The sequence below is a fragment of the Neovison vison genome, chromosome 5 (assembly GCF_020171115.1).
Source record: "Neovison vison isolate M4711 chromosome 5, ASM_NN_V1, whole genome shotgun sequence".
Taxonomy (NCBI): Eukaryota; Metazoa; Chordata; class Mammalia; order Carnivora; family Mustelidae; genus Neogale; species Neogale vison.
Genome location: NC_058095.1, coordinates 126,033,676 through 126,054,117, shown reverse-complemented (window position 1 = coordinate 126,054,117; position 20,442 = coordinate 126,033,676).

Here is a 20,442-nt window from a genome sequence, read left to right as displayed (position 1 = left end):
AGTACATGAGCTGTGTCTTTCTTTCTTACATTCTTTTTTTTTTTTTTTAAAGAACAAACACATTCTATTTTAGCATCAAGCCAGTTTGAAATATGTGAATAGCTGAGGGCAAAGCAGAGTGCCATGATGTTGTTTAAAATTCAAGAGAAGAAAGAGGGAAAGTAAAATAATTTGCAATTAATAACTATTTTGTGTCAGGTACACCTAACGTCATTAACATATCCCCCTCCCTCATTTAATGCAGGGACTATATAATTTTAAATAAAAGTTTCTGAAACACGCATGATTAATTAATTTGTCTAAATTGATGTAGCTTTTAGATGTTGAAGCTATGATTCAAACCTAAATGTCTCGAATTTTTAAGTTTTATGCCTTTTTCAATACTTCACAGAAGGAATGTTAAATGTAAAGACATAATTAAAAATAGTAAATTGACATCTGCAGAAGTACATACTTGATATTCAGAAACATGGCTAGCAATGATTAAAACCCAAGATACCAGGAAACATTTATCAGAGAATTGAAAGAATGTGTAAGAAACTAGGTAATAAGATAATTTTAATATTTCATTCAACAAACTCCCCTAGAAATCCCTTAAGTTCTACTTAAAAAAAAAAAAAAAAAACTTATTTGTTACTCTTCAGTAAATATTTGGGTTATGATTCAATATTGACACCTCCAATGAAAATGGTGACACTTTACTTGCTTTTCATCTCTTCCTGTGGACAAATGTGTGCATCTTTGACATTTTATATTTGTTTGTTTTGCATATATAGTACTTTCATTATATATATGTGTGTGTGTGCATGTGTATGTATGTATGTATTTGTGTGTGTGTGTGTATATATATATATGTATATATATATAGTTGTTACTTTATTTTTAACATAAACTCTATACCTAATGCAAGGCTTGAACTCATGACTCTGAGATCAAGAGTTGGACACTCTTCCAAGTCAGCCATATGCCCCTACAATATATATCTTTAATTTCTCATTCTAGTTTTCCTGTGTCAGAGCATTCACCGCACAAATGTTCACTCAATTCTTGTCTCATTGTTCTCTTACATTCCCTCTTTAGGTAAATTGCACATTTAGCAGTAAACAGAGGAGAAAATATGATACTGATGTGAAAGCTCTTCCTAATGACATGATTTGCTTGCAGTCTCATTATTTTGTGAATAATAATGACAGCTAATTTAAACTTAATGCACAGGCAATTTCTTTGAATATTCACACCGCTAGCTTTAGAAAGTCAATGATCTCAAGGCTGAAGTAAGAATCTCTGGGACAATTTAGGAGATTTTCAACTCACTGAGCAAACATTGGGGGAAAAAATCTTTGAAAAGATATTATAGAATCAGAAATAAAATTTTAGTTTAATTCATAATGTGTGCAAATACTTCAATATTTTTACCAATTGATAGTATCTAGGCATATTTAAAAGTCATGCTATATCCCTTTACTATGTATAAAATTATGTATATTTCTTTTTAGTTTTCTTACTTTTCTAATACGGTAAAATCATTATTATATATTTGGTGTTTAGAATTAAAAAACTATATTCTGTATCACCTTTTTAAAGGAGTCCCTGGTGAATTCAGTCAAAAGAGCATTTGACTCGGGACGCCTGGGTGGCTCAGTTGGTTGAGCAGCTGCCTTCGGCTCAGGTCATGATCCCAGCGTCCTGGGATCAAGTCCCACATCGGGCTCCTTGCTCGGCAGGGATCCTGCTTCTCCCTCTGCCTCTGCCTGCGTTTCTGTCTGCCTATGCTTGCTCTCTCTCCCTCTCTCTCTCAGACAAATAAATAAAATCTTTAAAAAAAAAAAAAAAGAGCATTTGACTCTTGATCTTGGAATTTGAGTTCAAGACCCTTGTTGGGGTAGAGATTACTTAAAAATAAAATAATAATAATAATAAATTTAAAAACAAATATATTTTTAAAAATAAGTGATATTTAAATTATCTAAGTGTTTTAAGTAGGTAGGAAAATAGCATCTAGCTAAAGGCAGCAGCAAAGTAGACACTCTGAAGTTAGAACATGCATGAAATGGCACCAGTATGATTTGAACATAATCAATAATGTTTAGAGTGATATGTGTTGAGGTGTGAAATGTAAGCTCATAGAAACATTTTAATGAAGAAATTTTAGCTCCATGGAAAGGAACAAAGATTTAATTCTAAGGACAATGAAGAGAAACATGTAACAAGTTTGAGGAATAAACCACAAAATTATATTTTAAGTGATTTAATGTATTGCTCAGTGGCACACCTTCCTTCTCATAGCATGGCCCAGGGGATAATGGCATTGGCATCAACTGAAAGTTTGCAAGCAATACAGAATCTTTGGTCCATATTGCAGATCTACCTAATTGAAATCAACATTTCAAGATGTTTGGTTAATTCCTTGGTACTTTTAAGTCTGAGAGCACTGGTTTAAGACATGCTTCTTTGAGCCCATTGGTTCATAAGACGGTGTTTCATTGACCTGCTTCACAGCTTTTAGCCTGCAGATTCTTTTACTGTGCTCATGGCTTACTGCAGCATTTTGTGTTTCTCAAGTTCCTTTTTCTCAATTTCAGTCTCATCTTGTTGGAGTATATTTTCAATAATTGCCTCAGAAAGAGTTTTGTAGGGATACATCTACTGGTTGCGGCATGATCCAAGTTTGTTTGCCTCTACAATTCAAGATAAAGAGCTGTTTTCCTTCAGATATTTAATACATTGATCTATTGTGCTGGAACCTGTCACGTTTCCTGAGCAGTATAATGGTTATATGAACCTTGTCCCATTGTAAAAAGATTTTTTTTTTCCTTCTCTCTGGAAGAATTTATAAACTTTTCTTTGTACTTGGTGTTATATTAAATAATGCTATGCTTAATGTTGGGGAATATTTTCCTCAGTATTACAAGACCTCCCTGTCCATTTAATTTACATTTTTTTAAATTTCTCTTTTGAGAATTTCTATGTGGGATGTTGGATATACTGAATTTTCCTCTGTCAAGTATTTCTTCATTATTTTTTTCATATCTTTTGTGTGTGTGTGTGTGTGTGTGTGTAAATAAAAAGCAGCCTCTTACAACCAGAAAGTGATCTGACAGTGACAGTTAACTTCAGTGTTGTTAGAAGATGGCTTGATACTCATAACTAGTCACACTGTTCTTTTCTTAGATATACATGATGTTGTAGGCAGAAACATCAAGATCACAGTGAAATTATGATAAAGGGAGAAAAAAATGTCATTGTACAACTCATGAGATAGCAAACATCTCATTTCCCAGCAATTGTGAGTGACTGCTATTTTTTAATCAACTATGGTGTGATTCTTGCTCTAATATGTCCTTCCTGTAGACAAAATTAATGAGACACTCAAACACATAAATGTTGTATTCTAATAGCACCCAATCCAAAGTGGACCCTGATTTCCATACCTTGTTTCCAAAATTACCTAATAAAAGACCAAATCCAATTACAGTTTCTTTCTAATGCTTTATGAGACCTCCTACCATTCCTTATAGTTTGTGTTCTTCCTCTCTGCAATTAGTAATAAATTCACTTGTTCACCTATAGGTTTCTTCCTCGTGATCTTTGGCTGGAAGACATTGACATAAGTATATTTTTTTGAGTGCATAGGGAAACTATTAGTTTTATTTTAAAATTTAGAAGCTGAAAGTTAAAGAAGTTAAGAAAGATTTAGGAAACTTTTTTTTAAGTAAAATTTTCATTTCATACCTCCCCGGTAATGTATGAGAACCTCCTGTCAACCAAGGAATATATACCCTTTTTAGCTTTCTCTTAATGCCACACATACTGGCAGACTTTATCCTTTCCTGTCTCCCCATAAAAATTTAAATATTATTTCTCAGTTCCATGGTGTTGCTACTTCAAGTTAGATTAGTACAACTACTCTATTGAATGTGTTACTCAAAGATCTATAAGAAGAAATGGGTCACTTTAAAGAATTTCCTCTGTTGATAGCAAAGAATTTTCAGCACTACCAGAGTCATGAGAAGGGGGGTCATGAATAAAATTTGAGATCACAGCACATGGGCAGAAATCCCTCCACATGATGTAACCATTGCTCTGGGTGGCAGAAGTCTAAGGTATAAATCAAAGTCAAGAAACCTTTCACACAGGAGATACATTATATTCTATCTACTCCAAACCACTAATTTCACAAATGAGGGGAAAAAGAAAAAAAAAATATATATATATATATAACCTCCCCAATGATTATTTAAATTCCTCAGGGAATTCACTTCTGGAAAAAGCCTCTTCTTATGGCCCTTCTAGATGCCACTGTTGAGAATATACTGGATTCCTCTTATTAAGAATACTGAAAGACATTTTTTTAGTCAGAAATTTAAAATATGTCACTAAATCACAATACCTCTGCAACTAATTGTATTAATTTCCACTGTGTTTTTATTATTCAACATATAAGTGGCTCTAAATTGCCTGTATTAATTAATACAATTTATTTTCCTTCATATTTATTACACAGAATAATATTCAACTTTTAAAGGAGAAAGAAAAATGTCTAGTTTTGTGATAAATTATGTCTTACTCACTTTCTAACTGAACGTTTCAGTGGATGAGCTTTTCTATTTAGTGAGACTTAATTTCATTCCATCAATGATTAATTAACATGACTGTTGACATACATTTCTAAAAACACAATATTTCTGTAAATCAGATTGTTTTTATAAATGCACATTTTGGGGAAACAGCTATATTCACTGCATTTGGGAAATTATAAAAATAGAAGAGATTAAAAAGTCAATAAAATACAGTTTTGTTTTATGCATTCTTTAACTGAGAGACATTTCGACATCTATTAAATATATATATTTTATCCTTTGTGATCAGACCTCTAAAACTCTGAAACAAGATAAACTGCTGATTTTAAATTAGCAAATTGCTAAATTAGATTCTTAACCTGAGAAAGGATGACTATTTAACTTGTACAAGTTATGCCTTGCACATAAGTACAAGCTAAAATTAATCAGTCCTCTGTCTCTGCAATATATCCAAGAATAAATTGTGATATATTGATCTATTCAATATCTAATTTGTGACTGTCCATTCTTTGCCACATGATTGTGTAGATTCTACAAATTTGTCACAGAAGAAAATGATGCAGTTTATGCCCTCGTGGATTGTACAGTCCAGTGGAAAAAATTTAGCATTTAGGGGATAAGCTAGTATGGAAGAACAAAAATTTAATCTGAGAACTAACTGTTAAACTGAGATCAAAAGGATGAGTAGGAGTCACCTGATGAATTAAAAATAGAAGAATGAGTGAAAGAAACTTTCTTGCAAGGGAAATCATGTGAAGGCTCATATTTTAGAGAAAATGCAGCACATTCTAAAAAGTAAGAAGAGTTGTCCTGATGAAATGAAATTGAGTAATACCGAAAAAGGTGAAAAAGAAGGCTGGAGAGGAAGACATGCACCAGATGGCAAGAATGATGTTTAGCAAGGACAATGAAAAGTCACTAAGGCACTTTTAAAATATAAGTGATTTTTAAAGCTGACAGAAGATATAGAATGGATTACACAAAATAAGGTCTAGATAGATATACTCCAGTTAAGATATGATAGAGGAAGAGACGAGGCATTAACAGGATAAAAAGCAATAGATGGCTTCAATACATAAAGGAGACACACTCAAGGTCAGATGGTGAATTATAAATAAATTAATGGATAGTGAGTCATGAAAAGATATTTAAAAAATTAATCCACTGTGATTAAAAAATTGAAAAAAATTAGAAAGATAATCCATTATGGCAGGGCTGATGATTTTAGGGGTGATTAGTCTTATATTCTGAAATCAGTGATCTCTCCTGGGTTTTAGGATTAAGCAATTGCTCAAATTGTGCTAACACTTGATGAAACAAAAGAGTAATAAGCAAAGGGAAGACTCATTTGAGAGTCCTGTGAAGCTACCTACACAGTAAATTATGAATAAATATCCCAGGAGGTAGAAAAAAAAAAAAGAGTGGGAAGTTTGTTATAAAAAACAACCATAAAAAAGAAGCCTTCAATAAAGGTATGTGGTTAAGACTGCAAATATTGTTGAGAAGACAAAGTTCCATATCCTAAAGTGAAACTTGTATTTAGCCACACAGAAGCCACAGATGTCTAGCAAAGAACAGTGTGAAAAAGTAAGAACAAGAGTAGCGTGAATGGGATGATGATTTGTTGAATTATGAAGCTATGTATGGTGAAGAAAATGTTTGGCCTTGAAGAGTGTGTGATAAAGTGTAGGTATGATGCTAATTTTAATTAAAGAGATTTAAGCTTCCTTAATACTGAGGAAGAGACTATAATATAACTTGAAGAAAAAGAAAAAGTGAAATCAGTAGTACAAACTTTCCATTAAGGAGACTGAGAAGAGTCTACAGAGTATACAGAAGAAGGGAATAAAAATTGTCATAGTCATTAACAAGAAAGAGTATTAGTTCACCGTTATGATAGGGGAAGAATACAAGGGGATGCATGCATGTAATCTTTCACAGTAGTCTCTTATTCTTGGTACTTCCGTGGTATCAGTTGTAATGTCTTTTTTCGTTTCTGATTATATTTATTTAAGTATTTTCTTTTTTTTCTTGTTTTTCTTAGTCTAGCTAAATGTCAATTTTGTTTATCTTTACAACTTAGTTTCATTGATCCTTTCTATGGTTTTTCTGTCTCTATTTCATTTGTTTGTCTTCTAATTTTCATTACTCTTTCTTTCTGCTAATTAGGTTTAGTTTGTCCTTTTTCCAGTTCCTTAAAATGTAATGCTAGGTTGTTCGAGACCTCTCTATTTTTGATGTATGCTTTCATTGCTAATTTCCTTCTCAGCACTGCTTTTGAAGCATCCTGTAAGTTTTGGCATGTTGTGTTTCCATTTTCACTTGTCTCAAATTTTTTTTTTTATTATTTCTCTCTCTTTTTCTTTAATTTAATTTTTTTTCAGTGTTCCAAGATTCATTGTTTATGCACCATTGATTTTTCTTTTGATGTCATCTTCTACCAACCAGTTTTTCAAGAGTTTCATACCATTATGGTTGGAAAAGATATTTGATATAATTTCAATTTTCTTAAATTTTTTATGACTCATGTTGTGAGTTGACATGATTTATCTGGGAGGATGTTCCATGTAAGCTCAAAAAGAATGTGTATCATACTCCTCTTGAATAGAATATTCTGTATATGCCTCTTAAATCATTTTCTCTATAGTATTATTCAAGTCTTCTTTTTCTGTTTATTTTCTGTCTGGATGAAATATCCATTGTTGAAATTGAGACACTGAAGTCCCCTACTAATACGTACTGATGTCTATGTCTCCCTTCAGATTTGTTAATGTTTGCTTTATATGTTTAGGCACTGTAACACTGGTTCTTATATATTTACAATTACAAAATATATAAAGAACTCATACAACCTAATAGCAAAGAACCAAAATAGATACTTTTCCAAAGGAGATATACAAATTCCTAATAGGTATATGAAAAGAAGTTCAACATCACTAATCTTCAAGGAAATAAAAATCAAAATTACAATGAGATATCTCATACCTATTAGGATGGCTATTATCAAAAACTAAAAAGATAAGTATTGGTGAGGGTGTGGAGAAAAGGAAACTTACACACTGTTGGTAATGCAAATTAACACAGTCATTAGGGAAAATAATATAGAGATTCTTTTAAAAAAATTAAAATTGAACTACAATGTAGCAATCCTACTTCTGAGTATACAGCCAAAGGAAATAAAATCAAAATTTGAAGAGATGCCAGCACTTATGGTGATGGCAACCTTATTCACAATAGCCTGTCAGTGAATGAAAGATTAAGATATTATATATATATCTCACATTTTCTGGTATTTTCTATATTTTGTGGAAAATGTGGTATATCATATGTATAATATAATAAATATAAATATTTTATAACATACAAATAAAATATGTATTTATAAATATAAGCATATATTTAGATACATTTCATATTAAAAAAAAAGAAATCCTGCAATTTGCAACAACATGGATGAATCTGAGAACATTATTATGACTGAAATAAACCAGAAAAAAGAAACACAAATACTTTACGACCTCTCATTTCAGGAATCTACAAATGTCAGATTCATAGTAGGGTACAATAGTGGTTGTAAGGGACTGGAGGGTAATGGGGAGATAGCCAAATGGCACAAAATTTCAGTTGTGATATGGGTAAGTTCTAGAGATCTAAAGTACAGCATAGTGACCATAGTTAGTAATGATGTATTGAATACTTGCAAAGTGCTGAGAGTAGATCGTAAGTGTTCTCACCACACACACAAAGTAACTATTAACATGATAGATATGTTAATTAGCTTAAATGTGATAATAATTTTAAAATGTGTATATATATGATATATATATCAAAATTTCAATAACCCATTATACAGATTTAATATATACAGATTTTAATTTGTCAATCATATATCAATAAAGCTGGGAAAAAAGACGGATATGTGCAAATACAGGAAAGTTTGTATATTACAGAGAAAATTCCTTGAATCTTTTTATATTTTGTATTAGGCTGGTCTTTTACTGAACATGTGTGAAGAAGGGGGTTCTGAGAAATTTAAGAGAACAACAAAGTAAAGTGAAATAATAGCTATTCATCATATACACCAGAATGGTTAATTAAAATAGCAACCAACATTATTGAATATAAGCATGGATGTAGATCATTGATATTCTGCTGGTCAGAATGTAAAATTAAGCCACTTTAGAAAAAAATGTCAGTTAATTTAAAATTTAACTGTAAACATATATGTCTATATTATGACCTAGGGATTCCATACCTGGGTATTTATACAAGAGAATGAAACAAACACCCACCCACAAGAGAATGTTTCTATCAGACATACTCAAAATCATCAAAGCCTAAAGATATCCTAAATGTCCACGAATGGAATTAAAAAATATGTATAATACCTACATAAAAATGAACTATTACTCAATAATAAAGAAGACGATGGAAGATATTACACTTACAATGCTGCAACATGGATATATTTCAAAAGCATTACAGTGAGTGACAGTCAGAAACTAAAGAGAACTTGAAATATAATCCCATTTATCTGAAGTTCTACAATAGAGTAGGAAAAATGGATCTATAATAATAGAAATCAAAAAGTGGTTGTTTCAAAAAAATAGATAAATCTGTAGCCAGGCTAATTAGGAAAAAAAGGAGGAAGGCACAGATTACTAGTATCAGAAGAGGGGGATATCACTATTGATAAGTTGGATACTAAAAGGAAAATAAAGGCATATTATTTACAACTCCTTGCCTACAAATTTGATAACCTAGATGAAATGGACCAAAATTCCTTTAAAGACAGAATCTTCCAAAAGTCACGCAAGAAGAAATAGATAATATATATAGGCTTATATCTACAAAAGAAGTTAACTCAGTAAACAATAACCTTCCAAAACATAAAGCTCCAGGCCAACATGAGTTCACTGGTAAATTTACCAAACATTTAAAAAAAATTATAAAAATTCTCTACAATCTTTTCCAGAAGATAGAAGCAGGGGGACTACTTTGTAATTCATTCTATGTCAGTGTCACTCCAATACTAAAACCAGAAAAAAAGTTATAAGAAACTATAGACCATTATCTGTAAATATCTATCTCATGAACATAGATGCAAACATCCTCAACAAAATATATGTAAATCAAATCCAACAATATAAATATATATAAATATATATTTAATATATAAAATATATAAAAATATTAAAAAATAAAAATATGTAAAAATATATAAAAATAATTATTTACCATGATAAACTGAGATTTATGCAGGTACAAGCTGAGTTCAAAAATAAATATATATATATTTTCCATTACATCAATAGGCTGAAGATGACAAGTCACTTGATGGCATAAATAGATGCAGAAAAAAGCATGTGATGAAATTCAACAACCATTCATAATAATAATAATAAGACTCAGCAAACTAGGACTAGAGGGAAACTACCACAACTTGATAAAGAACATCTACAAAAATTCTAAAACGAACATCATCCTTAATGATGAGAAATTGGATGTTTTCCTAATAAGATTAGGAACAAGACAAGATGTTTCTCTCCTACCAGTTCTTTTTGACATTGCACTGGAAGTCCTAGCTAATGCAATAAGTAAAGAAAAAGACATACATCTGTATTGATTGGGGAGAAAGAAAGAAAACTGTCTTTGTCCACAGATGACAGATTGTCAATGTAGAAAATCTGAAGAAAAAAAAAAAAAAAGACCAATTTTAATTAGGAACTAGGCTGCCATGTATAAGATCCATCAACCACTTTCTCATATACCAGCAATAAATAAGTAAAATTAGAAATTAAAAATGAAATACCATTTATATCAGCACCTCCCAAAATGAAATACTTAAGTATAAATCTACCAAACTATATATAATACCTATATGAGGAAAATTATAAAACTGTGATGAAAGAAATAAAAGAATAACTAAATAAATGGAAAGATATTCCATGTTCTTGTATAGAAGGAATAAATGTTTTCAAGGTGTCGGTTTTTTGCCAATTAGTTTACAGATTAAATGCAATACCAATTAAAATCCCTAAAAATTATTTTCTGGATATCTGCTATCTGATTACTAAGTTTATAAGGAAGGGCAAAAGACTGAGAATAACTTAATAAATATTGAAGAAGACCAAAGTCAGAGGAATGGTGCTCCATGACTTCAAGACTTATTACAAAGCTACAATAATCAAGACTGTGATATTGGTGAAAGAATAGATACCACATCTGTTAAAATGACCCAACCTCAAAACACTAACACCAAACCCTAGCAAGAATGTGGGACAGGAACTCTAATCCACTGCTACCAGGAATGCCTTTGTACAGCCACTTTGAAAGACAGTTTAGCAGGTTCTTGTAAAATTAAACATATTTTACCATATGACTCAGCAATCATACTCCTTGATATTTAACCAAAGAAGTGGAAAACTTTTGTCCACACAAAAAACTGGACAGATGTTTATAGCAGCTTATTCATAATTATCAAAACATGGAAGAAACTAAGATGCCCCTCAGTAGGTGAATGGATAATTAAACTGTAACACATTCAGACAATGGAATGTAATTTAGTGCTAGAAAGAAATTGGCTATCAACCCATGAGAATACAGAGAGGACTTAAATGGATACTAGTAAGTAAAAGAAGCCAACATGAAAAGGCTACAAACTGTATGATTCCAACTATATGAGATTCTGAAAAAGGAAAACTATGAAGACAATAAAAAGATCAGTGGTTGCCAAAAATTAGGGTGTAGAGAAGGATAAATATGCACAGCACAGTGGATTTTTAGGGTAATTAAATTATTTTCTATCATACTATAATAATATATACATGTCACTGTACACTGTCAAAACCACAGAAAATACAAAATCAAGAGTGAACCCTAATGTGAACTATGAACTTTGGGTGATAATGATGTGTTGATATAGCTCTATTAATTGTAATAAATATACCAATCACTCTGGTGTGGGATGTTGACAGTAGGAAAAGCTTTGCATGTGTGGGGGCAAGGGTATATGGTAAATCTTTATATTTTCCCCTTCAATTTTGCTGTGGCCTAAAACTGCTTTAAACAATAAAGTTTATTAATTTTTAAGTGATTTCTTTCTGGGAAAAATTAAATGAAAGGAGGCAAGTGGGTCTTTTTCAGATAGTATAAATGTCCTATATCTTGATTGGGATTGTGGTTACATAGGTATATACAATTGTTGAAACTCAACAAACTTATAATTAATGTCTACAATTTGTGCATTTTATTCTGTTAAAAGTATATGTCAATAAAAAGTTAAGAAAAGATCTCTAACACTTGATTGACAAGAACAGATATGTGGTATTAACAGCAATTACTTTGAGTGCGAAGTCCATTATTTGACTCTAAAGTATAATATATGTCATATCGGTCCCTGTTATGTCTTGCTTCCCTTATGTTCATGATGATCTAAACCAGGTCAAATACTTGGAATTTATTCTTTCTGCAGAAATAAACAGGAACTATACAAATCTCACTGTAATTTGATCATTAAAAAAAATTCGTGCCCAACTTCAGTTTTTTATTGAATAGCTGTGGAAAGCAGTTATGTTCCATAGGTGTTCAAAATTGTTTGGAGCAGCTTCATCTTATATATTTTTCCTCCCATCTAGCCATATCAGAGTAAATTATTCAAGAAAAAAATATATTGAAATACTTGGCAAATAAGATAGTGAATATCAAAGGTAAATAAATTTTTACTTTTTTATTTATATAAATAAGCTTATTTATATAAATAAGTTTGCCTTTTTATTTATATAAATAAGTTTATATAAAATTTATATTTTACTTATAATATTTATTTTTATATATTTATGTGTGTGTGAAAAAAAATATATAAAAACTATGTGCTGTGAATATGTGTAAAAGATGTGTGCATGTTTCAGTGCTCCTTCAAACAGGGTTTGAATTCTCTTTGAATTGGTTTCCTCCTTCCCATTAAACTGGGATAATCTCTGGCTTAAAGGGAGGATGTATGTGAAGCTCTGGGGAGTTGTAGTGGTGGCTGACTAAGTACTTCTGTATTTGATAAATACCCATGGTTTTCTTGTCAAAAAAGATGTGTGCATGTGAGGGGTGTCTGGGTGGCTCAGTGGGTTAAAGCCTCTGCCTTCAGCTAGTGTCATGATCCCAGAGTCCAAGGATCAAGTCCTACATCAGGCTCTCTGTCCAGTGGGGAGCCTGCTTCCTCCTATCTCTCTAGCTTCCTCTTTTCCTACTTGTGATTTCTGTCAAATAAATAAATAAAATCTTAAAAAAAATGTGTGCAAGTGTTAAAAACTTATGTATGTGTGTATTTTTTTCTCATGCAACCATTTGATAATGTATCTACAATAAAATAAGGGTGAAATATGGGTGAATTTAAGTCCACATGAAAATTTTCAAAATATAAATTTTCAAAATCAAAGAGAGAGAATGCAAAACAAAGACATTTTAATTCTGTCTATGAAAAGCTTTCTAAAATAACACTTTGTAAGGAAATACTGTCTTAATTTGAAACATTTCTAATAAACGTATATAAAAACTATTTGTTAACATAGGATTTTAGAATTGGGGGGAAAAGATTTTATTTTTTTTTTAAGATTTTATTTATTTATTTGACAGAGATCACAGGTAGGCAGAGAGGCAAACAGAGAGAGAGGAGGAAGCAGTCTCCTGCTGACCAAAGAGCCCAATGCAGGGCTTGATCCCAGGACCCTGGGATCATGACCTGAGCCCAAGGCAGAGGCTTTAACCCACTGAGCCACCCAGGTGCCCTGGGAAAAGATTTTAATTACATTGTTCAAATTTATAAAATACCACATAAAAATGTCCCTTGGTGTTTATGATTTTGTAAATGTTAGCTTGTTTTATTCTTATGTACAAATGACTACAATCTAACCAACCATCTCAACATAATGTTAAGATAAAACAGAAGGAAACAAAACATTGTGAAGATTAAAATTTACAGGCTGGAGGGCATCGTTGTTCTAGAATACTGGTAGAGAAATAGCTGCCACAAAGAATGGACCTTGTTGTATGTGAAAAGAGTGCCTCAATGAGGACAAAAGGCAACTCAAATGTCCACCCATTGATAAATAAGATGTCACACACACACGCGCACACACATGAATATTCCTCAACCTCTAAAAAGTATAAGATCCTACCATTTGCAACAACATGGATGAACCGAGAGGATATTGTGCTAAGTGAAATAAGTCAGAGAAAGAAACATCATAAGATTTCACTTATATGTGGAACCTAAAACAACAAAGAATAAACAAATAAAAAAGTAGAAATGGGTCCACAAGTGCAAAGAACAAATTGATGACTGCCAAAGGGGAGGGTGATCAGGGGTGGACAAAACGAGTAAAAGGGAGTGGGAGATACTGGCTCCCATTATAAAATGAATAAAAGGAACGACATAGGGAATATAGTCAAAGATATTCCTTGTATGGTGACGGATAGTAGCTACACTAGTGAGCATGTATAGAGGGTTGTCAAATCACTATGTTGTGCACCTAAAATGAATGTAATATTTTTTGTCAAATATACTTCAATAAAAATAGGTAAATAAAAATAAAACAGTTTATAAAGTATAAGATACAAAAGTAAAATATAAATGGGGCATAATTAAGATAACAGAAAGTGACTATATAGTGCTTATCCTGAAGGAGAATAATAATTGGACAACAAGAAATGAGGAAATGTAAACACTGAAAAAGAGAGAAGACTAACAAAGAAAATGGAGACAAAAGATCTCTTCACAATAGCATACAAGGCACTTTTCCCTTTTATACTTCAGGTTGGCCCTCTTCAATCATTTTAGACCACGGGCCATGCTTATTATAATCGAGATATGACTCATTTACTATAGAATAAAAGAGCTATTAACATGAGCAGGGACACGTTCCTAAAAACCATGCAGGTTGTTCAAGGCCAGAGACCATGAAGACAGCAGAGTCACATTTTCTGGGTGTTACCTATGGCATAAAATATTTGAATAGCATCCCTATCCTTAGGCAGATATTTTCCCTCATATGTCAAAGAAATGATGCAATGAAGTCTTGATTACTTTGTATCATTCTTATCAACATTATTATTATTATTTACCTAGTAGAATTTCCATCATTTAAAAAGAAATACCCACATAAATTAATAATTTTATTTAAAAATCTGAAACACATATGAACTTGTCAGAACCATCTGATTTGTTTTAACCTCATAAGTGAGCAAAAGTAATTTTGACAAAATAGTAAATGAGACATAGTGTGTATCCCAGTCTGGCACATAAACCATAGAATTATAATTATTCTTAAAGCCATTGACATGCATGATCCATCAATCAGCAAGAAAACATTATCCTGTATTAGCAACTCAGATGAAAAAGTTCAGCACCTAATGTAGACCTTAATCTTTTAAAAAAGGGATCTCATTCAAGTCATTTAAGACCACAGTAAAATCTGCATGTTTGTTTTTTTTTTATTTTATTTATTTATTTATTTATTTATTTATTTATTTTTTATTTATTTGACAGAGGAAATCACAAGTAGACAGAGAGGCAGGCAGAGAGAGAGGGAAGCAGGCTCCCTGCTGAGCAGAGAGCCAGATGCAGGACTCGATCCCAGGACTCTGAGATCATGACCTGAGCCGAAGGCAGCGGCTTAACCCACTGAGCCACCCAGGCGCCCAAAATCTGCATGTTTGAACTCATGATCAACTGTACATGTTCTGCTTAATTTTGATTCTTTAAATATAATAAGGAAATACATTCAGACTCAGATTTCTAGATAAGCATACTTTTGTTTTCAGATGTAAGTGAATTCAAATAACATTTTTGTGCTTTGAATGAACATTAATTTCTGTTTTAGGTCTTTTGTGCTAGAACATTCCAAAATTTCTTTCTCTTGCTCTCTCATCTGTTATTTTCCTTTCTTACTCTATGGTGTATGGATATAATACTAATCTTTTGGCATACTGAGAACTTGAAAATACTTTCAATATCATTGTGTACTTATAATTATATAAGTTAAATCAAATGTTTCCCAAGGATACACTGTGTTTTTTCCTTGTTTGTGACAGTTGTAATATTATTATAATTTTCTAATCAAATATTACATAAACTGGTAAAATACTGATGTGAACATAGTTTTTACTGTGAAAACAATTTAATTATCACAAACATTATTAATAGAATTAATTAAACACCACTATCAAGGAACATGTAAGTAAAATAATGGTAAAATATCAGGATAAATAGCATTTTTTTTTCTCAGAAGAATTCATAAATTAATTTTAATTTCTTCCTCAGAGTTCAATATACTGAGAGTGAAATTCCTTAGTGTACTTTAGGAGCATATTTTACACAAGAAGTTTTTTGTGGTTCATAATCAATAGACTCATTAAAATAGAGAACTCATTATTAAATCAAATTTCTGGTGAATATTCACTTATAAATACTTATTTTTATAATATTATTTGTGTCGTTTTTATGATGATATGATTTAATACTTAAAAAAAGATGTCCTTAGCACAACTGGTCCAAATCACAAAACATATATAGAAGCTTCTATATTATATATATTTTCAAAAATAAGTTGTAAACATTTTGTTGTACCTTTTTCTTTTCATGAAACAATACATTATTCTATATCTGTTTTTGCTTTGAAATACTGAAACATAGAATTTAAGTGATGCAGAAAATTACAAAATTATTTCCTAGAGAGATGTTATTTCCTAAGACTGTGTGGTTAAAACATACATCATATGGAATGGGGATTAAAGATTGCAGTTGTGATGAGCACCAGGTGCTGTATGGAAGTGTTGAATCACTAAATTGTACACTTGAAGCTAATACAACACTGTATCTTAACAAACTGGAATTTAAATAAAAACTTTAAAAAATAGATTATATGAAATGCTAAGAAGCTGGCACAGTTCATTTATTATACATGTATGTGTTTGTGAATTTGAATATATATACATAATGGTGTAGAGACAGAAAATAGTGTATATTGATTCTCTATTAATAAGGAAGATAGGGGCGCCTGGGTGACTCAGTGAGTTAAAGCCTCTGCCTTCCGCTCAGGTCGTGATCCCAGGGTCCTGGGATAGAGCCCCGCATCGGGATCTCTGCTCAGCATTGAGTCTGCTTCTTCTCTCTGCCTACTTGTGAGCTCTGTTTGTCAAATAAATAAACAAAATCTTTAAAAAAGAATAAGGAAGATAAAATTAGCACTGTAAGTCTTGTCAATATCTTCTGTTAAGGAAAACCTCCTGAGAAGTATATTTTTTTAAATTATCACAAATAATGAAAAATATATTCTGGGGGTATCTGGGTGGCTCAGTGGGTTAAAGCCTCTGCCTTCGGCTCGGATCATGATCCCAGGGTCCTGAGATTGAGCCCCGCATCAGGCTCTCTGCTCAGTAGGGAGACTGCTTCCCTTCCTCTCTCTCTGCCTGCTTCTCTGTCTTCTTGTGATCTCTGTCAAATAAATAAAGAAAAATCTTTAAAAAAAAGAAAGAAAAAAGAAAAATGCATTCTGCATTTAAAAAACATTACATTAACTTTTTAGTAGTAGTTTCAAATTTCAATCTAGTGAATGTTAATGGACACAACACTTTTTCCAATTTGTAGTATCTTAATTCTAATTTCTTTCTTAACTGAATTTCACAAAGAGTTTTCTTTTGCTCACAACTGTTTATAAGTGCTCTACTTCTGAGTTACCTCATATTTGAAAATTAATATCTGCTATATTTCTAATCAAATGACATCATGGCTGGGTATCATTCTGGTATCATAGGAAATCCCTCAACATTTTGTAGACACTGATACATCCTTTCTCCTTAGATTTGAATTACATTGTGAGTGAGCACGAGGTCAATATGAGTAACCCCCTCCATACATGGTAAGGGAATTTGCTTCTTTTTCTTCTCATTAGATACTTGAATAACTTTTCTTAATCCAATTATCTCATATATGTACATATGGACATTTTTCATTCTGTAATCAGATAAACACCAGCACCCTTGTATGTTTCCTACTGGAAAAGCAGTTTTCACTTCACAACTTTTTTTTTTCTTTTGTTGTACCTCTGAGTACCTTTCCTATTTCATCCTATTTCCTCAGATACTCCAAATCTGCCTGAAACTCCCCCTTGAATGTGGTAATTAAATTTATGACAAGCCTTTTGAAGTCTGAACCTTAGAATTAGTAGCTTTGTTTAAAGATTCATTTATTTATTTTATTTATTTATTTTAGAGAGATTGAGAGAGAGAGGGAGCAAACATGAGAATTGAGGGGCTGAAAGGGAGGGAAAGAATCTCAAGCAGACTCTGCACTGAGCACAAAGCCTGACTCAATCTCATGACCTAGCCAAAATCAAGAGTGGGATGCCTAACCAACGAACCACTCAGAGGTCCCTAAGTAATTGTTTTATTTTGGGATAACCTATTAAGCACACTTTACTAATCATGTCTAAAGATGATACAGTAGAGTACAAATATGAAAAAATGAATACTAAAATTATATTAAAAATCAAATTAAAAATTAAAAATTATATTAAAAATTATATTAATTATTATAATTATTTAAAATTATATTAATTAAAATTGTATCAAAATAAACATATACTAAACAAAGTAATGTAATGGCATTCATTCTAAATTTCTACCCCAAGGGCCTGGATTTAAATACTGGAATTACTGATTTTTAATTGTGGACAAGCACTAATATTTCTGAGCTACTGATTTCTCATTTGTAAAATGGAACTAATATATATGAATATCATATCTAATATCTCAACACTCAATAAATATTAGACATACATTATCACCTTACATCATATTTTAATATTAACCATATGGGAAGTATAATAGCAAAAAATTGTATTATTTTGTTGATTGCCTATATAAATATTTGAAATACTTTTAGATGTGAATATTGTCATTTGTTACCTATAATTATTATTAAGATAAGAATATATAAGCTTCCTAGTTAAATAGCCCAGATATATAACTTTCAAGATAATATGTCTTTACTATTAACTATACCACTAAGGTATATTAACAATGAGTCACAATACGAATGTACTATTTTTAGGTTATTTTAATTACTCTTAATTCCTATCCAAAGGTTAATATAGTCTTACAAAGCAACTACAAAAATTCACACAATTTGTGAACCTAAATTGTTTATTCTCTATGAGATTTACTGGCTCTAAACTGTTTAGTGAGCTGTCATTATCTTTCTGTTTAAAGAATTAGTTAAGGCTTTAAAAATTACTAAGATTCATCTGGGACATCCAAAGGTAGAAATAAAAATAATGAGCAAGGACTTTTTATTAATGTGAAGTGTCCTACATAATATGGAAGTACAAGTATAGAGACAAGATAGAAAAACATGTTTATATTAAAGTATTCACAAAGCAAAATTGAAAAACAGAAAGGGCCAAATTAAAGAGGAAAAGCAAAACTTTGGAAAATCACCAGCTACGAATTCTATTGCTCTATCTCTCTAAAAAGGTTAGAGTGCTTTCAAGTTAAGAGAATATATAAATTTTGGGGCTCAGACCTCTGGAGTTCAAAGGTCTAGATACAAGTTACACCCACCAGCTGAACTACAGATCAGACCTAGCATAGTTAGTAAAAGAGGAAACTGATGAAATAACAGTTATATCTCCAAGAAAAACTGCAACATTGGAACACTAAGCTAGGCTTACTAAATCCTTTTATAAGTTGTTTTTTTGAGATTACTTATAGTGTCTCATTAATCTCTTTTTGAGATTACTTATAGTGTCTCAAGGACATATTATCCTGGATGAAAGATCTCAATATGAGATAGAAATCCATTAAAATTCTAGAAGAGAATATAGACAGTAACCTCTTTGACACTGAACACAACAACTTCTTTCAAGACATGTCTCTAAAGACAAGGGAAATAAAAGCAAAAATGAACATTTGTGACTTCATCAAGGTAAAAAGATTTTGCACAGTGAAGGAAATAGTCAACAAAACTAAGAGGCAATCCATAACATAGGAGAAGATATATGCAAATGACATATCAGATAATGGTGTCCACGATCTATGAAGAACTTATCAAACTCAGCACCAAAAAAACAAATAATCCCGTTAAGAAATGGGCAGAAGACATGAACATACATTTCTCCAGAGAAGTCATACAAATGGCTAACAGATACATGAAAAAATGTTCAACATCACTAGCCATCAGGGAAATACAAATCAAAACCACAATGAGATGAACAGGAACCAAACTGGGATTACAGAAGGGAGGGAGGTGAGGGAATGGGGTAAAGGGACGATAGGTATTAAGGAGGGCATGTGCTGGGATAAGCTCTGGGTGTTATACACAACTAAAGAATCATTGAGTACTGTATCAAAAACTTATGACATACTATATGCTGGCTAACAGAACACAATAAAAAATAATTATAATGCATTAATTTTGGTAGAATTATTTTTCATTCATATTATTTTTCAGACATAGGAGTCTACTCAAGATTAAATATGAGAAAAATTCAGTGAAGTTATTTTTCATAACCTTACTCATATAACACAGAGACATCATAATACAGTCTGTAGAGAGGATGGGACTTATTAGTAAATAAAAATACTTATTTTTTTTTCCTCAAATGATGAGTTTTCTTTTTCTCACAACTGTTCATCAGTGCTCTATTTCTGAGTTACTTCATATTTGAAAATTAATACCCATTGTTTCTAATCAAATGGCAATATGGGTGGATAAAATATTCTGGAATCATAAGAACTCAACATTTTGTAGATGCTGAAACATCCTCTCTACTTAGATTTGAGTTACATTGTGAATGAACCTGAGATCAAC